Raw genomic sequence first — 10700 nt, 5'->3', positions numbered from 1 at the left:
CATAACCACTGTGTTACCACTGCCAAGCCCTATCATCATTTTAAAAAAAAGAATGCTTTTCATACTAATGAATATTTTTTTTCCCATGGTGTTATATAAAGATGGTGCCTTCCTTAGTAGGAGAAATACATGTAGTAAGCCATACATTTGTATAATCTTAATATCTTCCACATGCATTTTCTCCTTGCCTGTTCTGTCTTGTTTTCGATGTCCTCCTCTGTCACAGCCCTCACTGTCTTGCTGTCTTGTACAGCTCGAGGCCCTCCTCACCTGACCCTGTCCACCTGCACACCACAGCAGGCCTTTCCTACCACACTTTGCCTTTTGTCCTGGAAATCCCTTTCTCTCCCTTGTCTAGTTAGTAGTCAGGCTCTTTGTACCCTTCTCGAGCCTACCTCCCCTTCTCAAAGCCTGCCATGTTTTTCATGCACCATTTTAATGCTGCTCAGTCCCTCTCTTACTGCCTGGTAACACATATCACTAGCTGCTATGTTGTGGATTTGTGTTATTCTCCTGCTTACCTGAGATTCCCTCCATTCCTCTATCTCCAGGGCTTGGCAGAGTTCCCACAGGCACACAGCTCAAAAACCATTTGACTTACTATTTGTCTCTTACAAACCTTGATCCTCTCTCTGACCTAATTTCATCTTGGCAGGGATATGCTGTTTTTCTCTTTTTAATTGCCATGATTTTTTTTTTTAAATGAATATTCTCTCCTGCTTTCTCAAGTGAAAGAGGATGACCAAGGGTGGGCGAGTAGTAATTGGCATTTGACCTTGTATATGGCACAGCTGAAGACCAGAAGCAAGTCTGATCAAAAGCTGAGCCACTGATTGTTTCTGAAAAGCTGATTGTAACGTGGCAATGCGGAGTGGGGGATGTGGAAGTGGGTGGTTGCAAATTCAAATGCTGACCCTTAGTATGTCAGGAGGAAAGCAGTAAGCCAGGTATAAGAAGAAACGCTCAACACTTTGCTGATAAAACACAGCTAACAGCTTAAGTGTCAAGAGACATGGTCATGACGGATTGGGGCTGGTGTGACTGGGGACTGCTGCCCCGTCCAGAGGAGCATGTGCTTCCAGGCTCTGGGTTGTTACTTTGCAGGTGTGTGAGTCCACTGCTACCCTATGAGGCCATTTGATTTACCAAGTCAGATGGTTCTGGCTTAATTTTGTCAAAACACTGGGCAGAGCTTGTCCGTGGCTTCTAATTTGTGACATCTGATTTCATGGTGGGGCTGTCCATCCTTGCTCTTCTGGTTTTCTGCCAATACCTCTGGGATCTGGACCCTTGTCACCTCATGCTGGCTCCAAACCTTTCCCTCACTAATTTTCCCTAAGTTGATATTTTCCTTTTTATCTGAAATTGAAAAACTTATAAAGAGGACTTTGAAACAACTTACAGGATTTTAGGATTTAATGGCATTGAGCTGATTTGGGATGAATAATCCTTCTGAGCTTCTCTTCTCATCCTTTCCATACCCCAAAGCTCTAAAGTTCCTTCCTCCTTAGTGCTGCGGTATCAGGTTAAATTGCATGAGAATGTTGCCCTTATAGGTCAAGTTGGCACTTTTATATACAGTGGCACCTCCATAATTGATCACCTGTGAACATCAACCACCTACTTGGGTGGACCTAATTTTCACAGACGGGACATGCACCACATGTATGTACCAGTACAGTACTGGAACCAGACTGCAACCAGAAATGAATAAGGAAGTTCCAGGAATGTCCTCCTGTTGGCCATGTCCTTATGTTTGGTACATATGTGGCCCAGTTCCTTATGTTGGCCACTTCTATACACTGATTTGTTATAGTCCCTTGAGTTGTCAGCTTAAAGTGGTTCAACTGTAATTTAATCCAATACCTCTAGCACTTGGCAAATTTTCCTAATTAGAATCAAGTACATTGGAAAGAAGTGAGCAGAAAGGTTTTTCTAGAGTAATTGTAAGAAGCATCAGCAATATGGAAATATTTAAATTATCTGGACCTCATTATGTTCTTTTACCCTGCCATTGCAGAATGGCTTTGCCTGTTCTAAGCTCTGAGTTGCTGTCTTCAGGATCTAACCCATCTAACCCACTATGCCCACTCTTCTGACACTCAGTACAGTTTTGGGTTTTTTTGTGTGTGTGTGTGTATGTGAGAGAGTACATTGGAGGACCATGAGAGAGTACATTGGAGGAAGTGCTTGGTCGGCATGAAGTTAACTGGGTGAGGAGTGTGTGCCAGTGTGGGAAATATACCGTCTCCTAATAGGAGCTGTGGGGAGAAAAAGTTTAAGGGCAGAGAGTTTGGCTTTGCCGTCTTGTTAGACAGTTGTGTTGCTAGGAGTACCTTCGAGATTGGGGAGGGGTAGGTAACTTTCAGAGCAAGTATTAGTATACCACCTGTGGCACTTGTGTTTCATTGGCCTGCTTCTTTGAGCACTTGGGTGATTTTTCCATTGCCTGATTATTTAGAGCCTGATTTGCAGCTTCATACAAACTATAAGCTCATATATGCAGAGATCATGGTACATCTCAGCAGACTTTGTGAAAGATTTGGTACATATTAGATACTTGGTATTCTTGAGTCTAGGGATGAAAAATAGAGATAGGCTTGGTGCCTGTGGCTCAGTGGTAGGGCACCGGCCACATACACCCGGGTGGGCAGGTCTGAACCCAGCCTGGTCCTGCTAAACAAATAGCTGAGTGTTATGGCGGGTGCATGTAGTCCCAGCTACTCGGGAGGCTGAGGCAAGAGAATTGCTTAAGCCCAAGAATTTGAGGTTGTTGTGAGCAACGGCACTCTATCGAGGGTGACATAGTGAAACTCTATCTCAAAAAAGAAAAATAGAGATAATACTTTAGGTATTGTACTGGTGGCTTTAGGCACAGAGTAGATAGCTTTAAAATTATATATCTAACCTGTATTTATATCTTTATGTATACATGTGCACATTTTGTTATTTATAATGTGAAGTCAGAGTGAATCTCTTAGGAGAAAGAGGATACTGATGTGTAATAGATACTATAGTTCCATTTATTCAGCAGCAGTCCCAGTGGCCCGTGCTGATACTCTGATGTAGCAGTTACCTTCTAGACGGCACTCAGTGTTCTTTTATTCATTCATTTTGCTATTACGATGTAAGCAGTACACAGACAGTTTTGGCCCAGTCTAAGCCATTATCTTCTTAAAGTCAAACCATTCAGCTTTTCAATATGCTTTTTTGAAATAACCAAAAAAATTAAATGTACTTTTTTGCGATGATTTAAGGGTTGCTTATTACTGTGAGCCCTGGGTAGCCGCCTGCTACCCAGTCATGACAGGGAGCACCACCGTACTCTACGTAAATACATCAGTAAACATTTGTAACGTTTTTCCAGTTTGTCTTATAGCCAGTTGTTCTAAGTTTTTTTGAGAAGCACGGTGATTTGTGTTCAGTTTTATTTTTCCTTTTTGCATCTGGCAGGTCCAAGGGAGAACATGTTTGGACGAGCAGGTCATCCATCCCCAGAGGATCAGAGCAAGCCCTCCAATGCTATAATCTAGAGGCCGCAGATGTCAGTGCACTGCTTTCTTGGATCTTTCCAAACTGATCTTTCTCAGCTGTCAGCCTGAGAGCCACGCAACTTAGCACTCAAGGCAGCTTAGTCCCCAACATGTGCCATAACCCGAGTAGTTTTTGTTAACATTTTTTTTTCACTCAACTAGATTATAAACTCTTTTAGTGCCTGGATGTTGAATTATTTTGTTTCTTCTTCCCTTCTGGTGTACTGGCTGCCACTTTGGGGGCAACCAGAATGTTTGTATTTAGCAAAGTGTACCCTGAGGCCCTGCCCTACGAACTTTCATTCCTTCTGTGTCCCCCAGACAGTTGCTTTTTGGTGGCTAATAGCTGGCATATTCGGGCTGTAGGCAAACCCCCTGGCAGCTTGAGAAGTCTATCAGTGTCTATCTTATTGTGTTCCTAGGACTGTTCTGAATTATTTTCATGTATTTTAATGTAGTAAGAGGATATTAGATTCAGATTACAAATCTCTTTCTTACTTGGGCAAGTTACCTAATTCCTATGTGCCTCAGTTTCTTCTTCCACAAAGCAGTTCTTGAAATATCATTCTGAATGAAGTATTACCATAGTAATACTTCTAGCCATTTATTCAAGCTTGGCTTTTAGTAAGGGCTCAGTGTTGAGATGTGCCTACCTGAATGGAAGTGAGAATCAGTACTCCCACTTTTTCAATGAAGAAACTGAGGCTTAGGGAGGTTCCTTTGACAGATATGTGTTGTCTGTTGCTGACACAACACAGCTATGGAGCCTGGATGTGAGCAAAAGTGGGTTCAAGGGCCATCCATGCTCTTGACTGTTTGCTGCTGCGTCCACACAGATGGGGTATTCAATTTGGAAAACTAGAAATTCCCACTTGATTGCAGAGCTTCATGCACCAAAGACAGCTTTTTATGTACATAAATATACAATATCTATGTAATTTTACAAATTAAACTACCCACAAAAACGAGGTAACTAATAGCAAATAGTGATTTTACTTAGAACTTAAAAAGTAGTGAGTGGAATGTGGCTGACCGCAGGCACTGTTCAGGGTCAGAGTTTTCTCCATACTACTTAAACCTCAGTTTGCTCAGCTGTAAAAGGGGATAATAGTAGTACATACGTTAAGGTCTGAGGTTTTTAAAAAATAATATGTTAAAATATGTAGTAGTCTCGATGCATACTGAGCTATCAACAGCCAATTATTGTTTCTTTGGTATTAAGGCTAAAGGGATTGTTTGTGCCATATAGAACCTATCTGTTTATTTATCTAATAAATGTCATTAAGTAGTTACTCTCACACTGTTAGGAAGGCTAAAGGGATTGTTTGTGCCATACAGAACCTATCTATTTATTTATCTAATAAATGTCATTTAAGTAGTTACTCTCTCACTGTTATTTATGAATGACTTAATGTCATGTCTTACACAAAGCAGAACTTAATCTGTGCTCTTCTTTAAATGTATTTTAGAGTACTTTTTTCTACTTTTGGCTAATAAGAATGTTAATGAAACACAAAATAGGTTAGTAAGGCACAGGATAGAGACCAGATGTTTGATCTGCTTATGTTTGCCAGATAAGGAGGTAGAAAGTTTGGAACTTTGCCGGGTCCGTTAGTAGCCTGGCTTTTAACTGTGGTCCTAAGGCAGGTCTGAGACTCCCTGTGGTTCATCTCATTTCATCTCGTTTTCGACAGCAGGGCCACACTTGCCTCCCCTTTGCTCTCTCCTTCAGATGGTTACAAGTGGCCCCTGTGTGTCTGTATGAATGTGAAATGCTCCAACCAAAGGCAGACAGAGGACAGGAAGAATCTGAGATTTGATTGACATCATGTCACTGGCTAAGGACAGAACGGGGCGGGGGGCGGGGCTCCTTTTTTGCCTCTAATCAGTTTCCTTTGAAACATTCCCATGTGCTTGGTCCCGGCCTTAGGTTCTTTAATAACCAAGCCAAATATCTCAGCATATCCCAGCTCCTGGGAATCTTGAAAACATAGGGACCTCTACTGACCATCTAACCCCCCTATTTTGCCTGTGAGGGAGGGGGATGTGCTCCCGGGAAGTCAGCGGCCTGCCAAGTCACCCTCATACCTTCTGGCACAGTCAGACCCCAGGACATTGTCCCATGAGACCTGGGCCTTCCATCCCAAACCCACCTCCTCCTGCCTGTGACATGCTCCCAGAGAGAGGCGACTTCCTAGTTCTCGCCTCACTCTTGTTCTGCCTCCACCACTCCTCTCTTTACTGGGCTTTGAGGGATTTTCCTGGGCTTTCCTAGTTTCTCTTATTTTTAGGAGTGTGCAGAGAACAAATGGCTATTCACGTCTCCTATCTTAAAATTCTGTGACGTTTTCGAAGTGAGAAATAATTTTTGTTCTTAAAAGGAGTCAAACGCCAAGATATTAAAGAAGGAAGAAAAGCCAGCAGACTCTGAAGGGCCCAACCGGCACGAAGCTAAATAAACACATCCCTGTCGTCAGTCCTCCTCCTCTGAACACGGAAGTGCTCTCAGCATGTTACCCCCGGTTAGGGAGTCCCCCCCCCCCAGCGTCTTCACGAAATAGTTAAGATTTTCTGACTAAATGCCTTCTTTTTCTATACAAATTCCTTAAATAAGGAATGCAGAAGTCACCGGCTCTCCAGCCCCCTCTCCTTAACCCATTTAAACCCACAACACTTTGTAACCGGATGTCAGACTCAGTAGTCTGAGGATGGATTTTCCTGAAGGAGTTAAAGAACACGTCCCCGTGATCCCTAACTTCAAGGAGGTGGTTAACCTTGAATTGGCCTAAGTAATAATGAAATAAGGTATCTTAATAAAGAACCGAATCTGTGGCTGTTCTGGTGTTAGCAAATTGGAGTCTCTAATTAGGCTTATGAAACAAAACGATGGTTAAAAATGTTTCTATTCCTAACACGAAAGCAGATGCAAATTGCAAGTATCATGTAATATTCTCTACTAGATAAATCTTAACCAAATAAATAACCACTTTATTTTTCAGGTCATCTGTCCTTTGAACGTCTTTGTTGTAAGTTAAAAGAGGTGAATCTCCATGCTCTGGTTTCCTTCACAGCAGTAAAAACTCCCTAACAGTTTGAATGTGGAACAAAACCAGGCTGTTACTGACTTGTTTGTCAGTAGCCAGGCAGTTTTCTCGACGCCTTTCCTGACAAGTTTTAACATGATTTCTTAAGGGATCAGAATGAGGATTGCCCTGTTCTTTGTGGTACAATGAAAAGACCGCGATTTCTTTTATCCCAACGAGGCAGTTAGGGCAGAGAAAAATCTTTTTGTCTCTTGGCCCCTCTTTTTAAAAAATGTAGATGAATGTACTTGAGAAACAATTAGAAGGGACTTTAGATTTTACTCCTTCGATAAAGTGAATGTGTTAAGAAAAATCCCCTAAAAAGAGCCGATTACCAAAACATCGTTTCCCCCTTTGAAGGCACAATATGTGGTGTACATTTTTCGCCGGCCTGATTTGGAAATGGTGGATCTCCATGGCTCCGGGTTCAGAAAGTGGCGCCTCCCAAAGAGGGTTTACGTTTCTGCTTGTCAGCATTCTAATTTCCACTTTTAATTCAAACCTCACACTTAAGCAGAAGTATAATTACAATCTCAATCACTGCTGTGTCCTATCAACCACGGCTTTTAAGAAAATTAAAATTTTTTCATTTACCTTTCATTGCTGTGGCTGGCTGTCCATTCACCTCTTACAGTGTCTTCAAGCTGAAACAGGCTCCTCGTCTCTGATTGAGAATAAGCCTTGAAACTAACATTGGCAGGGGAGTGGATTTTCTGATAAAGCATAAAAAATAAGCATCCCTTTCCCTTGGCAGAGAAGGTAGGTGCCTCCCCTTCCCCCCTTGAGATTGCCTTTTGGGGCACCCCTTCAAAATCTCCTGCCGGAGAACAACTGGAGCAACTTGCTCTCTTGCTAAAGTAAATGACTCACATCTAAGAGTAGGTGAGATTTGTAGACTGGGGAAGAGCATTTCCTGAACCTGCTGGAATCAGATGGTGATTCACCTGAAGGGAACACAGAGGGCTGGGACTTAGAATGCCAGAAAGAAGACTGAGTGGGGGATGGAGTCTCAGGTTGGGGCCTACTAATTGGATGCAATTTTTAGGGTGTTTTTTTTTTTCCCCCATCCTTCCTTCTGCTAATTAGAGAAATATGTATTTACAGCCTCCCTGCTCATTAAATGCTTTAAAAATGGCATTCTGCATATTATTTAAAGACTCAAATTGTGTTCATAATAACAGTTGCTAACTTTGGGAACCTGTAGTCTTATCAATAATATGATGAAGTCTATAAACCTATTTTAACAAATATATAGATATAAATATGCAAAATCTTTTAAAGTTATTTAGGGGTTAGGTTCACTGAATTCCTTGAGTGCTATTCTTCAACATCACACAGTTTGTTTATTCTTTTTTGAGACAGAGTCTCAGTCAGTCGCCCTTGGTAGAGTGCTGTGGAATCATAGCTCACAGCAACCTCAAACTCTTGTGCTTAAGCAATTCTCTTGCCTCAGCCTGCCAAGTAGCTGGGATTGCAGGCACCCACCACGACACCTGCCTATTTTTTTGTTATTTTTGCCATTGTTGCTTAGCAGGCCCTGGTTGTATTTGAATCCACCAGCCATGGTGCATGTGGCTGGCACCCTAACCACTGAGCAAGGGCACCAGGCCTGTTTTTTATTCTTTTTAAAGATCATCTCATAATGACAAATTTATACAACCAAATCACTTTCTCTTCTTTTCATTTACTTTAAAAATTTCCCATAGAAGTCTTATTTTCTTACATGCAACATTTAAACAAATAAATAAAAAAATAAAAATTTCACTAAATGAAATCAAAACCTGTTATTATCATGGATGAAGATAAATGAAAATAATAATCAAATGTGAAAACGTTTTTGCAGTTAGTGAAATCTGTAATAGGTATTATTTAGTATCCACTTATCCCTTATGGAAATATTGTATATATACCAGTTGTTTTTCCTTTGGTGTTTGTACAAAAAAACAAATGTATGTTTAACCTAAGTACTAACAGTTGGGAGTCAAAATTATATTTCTTATATTTTCTCTTCTTAATCACACCAGAATAGGATTTTAATGTTGTTTTCATTCTGTTTAGGACAAAGTATGTTGTTTTAGGGAGGGTCTTTGAATAAAAATTGATGAACTTAAAAAGTCACAATCTGAAGGACCACCCATAGCTCAGTGGGTAGGGCAGTGGCCACATACACCGAGGTTGGTGGGTTTGATCCTGGCCTGGGCCTGCATAAACAACATTGACAACTGTAACAACAACAACAAAAAAAATAGCCGGGCATTGTGACAGGTGCCTGTAGTTCCAGCTACTTGGGAGGCTGAGGCACGAGAACCACTTAAGCCCAAGAGTTTGAGGTTGCTGTGAGCTGTAACACTATAGCACTCTACCCAGGGCAACAACTTTGAGACTCTGTCTCCAAAAAAAAAAAAAAAAAGTCACAGTCTGATAAAAATCTTTCAGATTTACCAACAATTTTTTTTAGGTTTTACTCTCCCTGTGCTGGTCTGTGCTTCTTACCCATGGATTTCACAAGGTAGCATTTGAAGCCAGTTCCCTATACTTGAAGCCAGAGGCTCATGCTGTGAAGATCTTAGTTTGGGAGATATGTCAAACTCAAGGTCTGAGGTTGAACTTTTCTCCCTTTTTCATTGTGATCTATATATAATAAGTGATGTACTACTTGTAACTTGGAGTCTTCTAGAACAACTAACTGCCAAGTTTTAAAGGCATTGATTCAATCCCTTGAAACTCCCTTAAAATTACATTGCTTTCTCTGCAAGTTCTGAGGGCGATCACCCTACCTTTGCAGGAGTGTGCATCAGGTCATTATAGTATTTGACAGGCTTCTATTATAAGAATGAAAGCAGTTTTGTGATGTATCTTAAATTTATGTATACCTATTATTTGGATTGATTTTTGTCTCATTAGGGTCAACTAATTTAATAATGATTTCTACTTTCAAGAAAATGTCTTTCCTTTGTAGAGAGCTGCTGATATCTTTTATTATGGACTTTTCTATTTAGAATTTGAGAGGAATTCAAACAATTTTTTTTATTTTTTTATTTTTTGAGACAGTCTCAGTAACTTGTGGCTGAGTGCCATGGTGCCATAGCTCATAGCAACCTCAAACTCTTGGGCTCAAGCGATCCTCTTATCTCAGCCTCCTGAGCAGCTGGAACTACAGGTGCCTGCCACAATGCCTGGCTAATTTTTCCCTTTTTAGTAGAGATGAGGTCTCACTTTGTTCAGGCTGGTCTTGAAGGTGATCCATCTGCCTCAGCCTCCCAGAGTGCTAGGATTACAAGCCAGGCCTGGAATTTTTTTTTTTTTTTCTTTTGCAATTTTTGGCCAGGGCTGGGTTTGAACCTGCCACCTCTGGCATATGGGGCTGGTGCCCTACTCCTTTGAGCCATAGGCACTGCCCGAGGCCTGGAAATTTTTTTTGTTTTTATAATTCAGGATTACATTGCCTGGTTTTGAGTGCTTTTTAGAACAATAACTGATTAAAGGGCATAGAATGCAAAAATTATGATAGATCCTTATATGTATCAAGAAGGGCCTGAGAGTTTTTTCTGTATAATGAAGCACCTAGGTTTTGTTTTTAAGTAAGAGGACCTGGGATCCCTTCAGTAAAGGGTGGCCTAGGCTTTTTCTCCTCCTGAAGTTTGCTTGAAATAGAAAGTTTCTCTTCCTCATTAACCTGGTAAATAATGGGCCCAATGTGTTTGGGACTCTAGGGTGGTGTATTCCAGTGCTTGATTGGCCGGCAGTGTAGATTAAGTCTAGTAATGGAACAGTGAACACGAGGCAGCCTTCATGCATTAGTCTTAAAGTATATTCTGCCATTCTCAAGTTAGGACTTGTTAAAGCTATTCTTACCTAACATTCAAAAAGGGAAGTAGTACACGTTTAGTCATGAAAAAAGTGTAATGCTTTGATGAAAAGAACAGCTAACAACCGGCCTGTAACTTCTTATTGTTCACATCATTCAAAAGGTAAACCTGAGTCATTTTTTTTCTTTTTTTGCATTTCTTTTGGCTGGAGGGTGGGTTTGAATCCACCACCTCCGGCATATGGGGCTGGTGCCCTACTCCTTTGAGCCATAGGC

General features: G+C 41.1%; 2 protein-coding genes across 2 annotated transcripts in view; one reads left to right on the top strand and one right to left on the bottom strand.

Moving 5' to 3' along the window:
• The window catches only part of GPR87 (G protein-coupled receptor 87), a 24206-nt gene extending 16729 nt beyond the window's left edge, over positions 1–7477 (bottom strand). The window contains exon 1 of the mRNA XM_003802184.2: positions 7211–7477. The gene's annotated coding sequence lies outside the window, so the exon portion shown is untranslated. The remainder of the gene's footprint in view (positions 1–7210) is intronic.
• MED12L (mediator complex subunit 12 like) overlaps positions 1–10700 on the top strand; it is a 322246-nt gene that overhangs the window by 207741 nt on the left and 103805 nt on the right. The window lies entirely within an intron of this gene.

Source organism: Otolemur garnettii, unplaced genomic scaffold, assembly GCF_000181295.1.
Source record: "Otolemur garnettii isolate 467f Iridium unplaced genomic scaffold, OtoGar3 scaffold00236, whole genome shotgun sequence".
In the NCBI taxonomy this organism is placed as follows: Eukaryota; Metazoa; Chordata; class Mammalia; order Primates; family Galagidae; genus Otolemur; species Otolemur garnettii.
The sequence above is the reverse complement of the archived record's forward strand: the minus strand, read 5'-3'. Positions and strand labels throughout refer to the sequence as shown.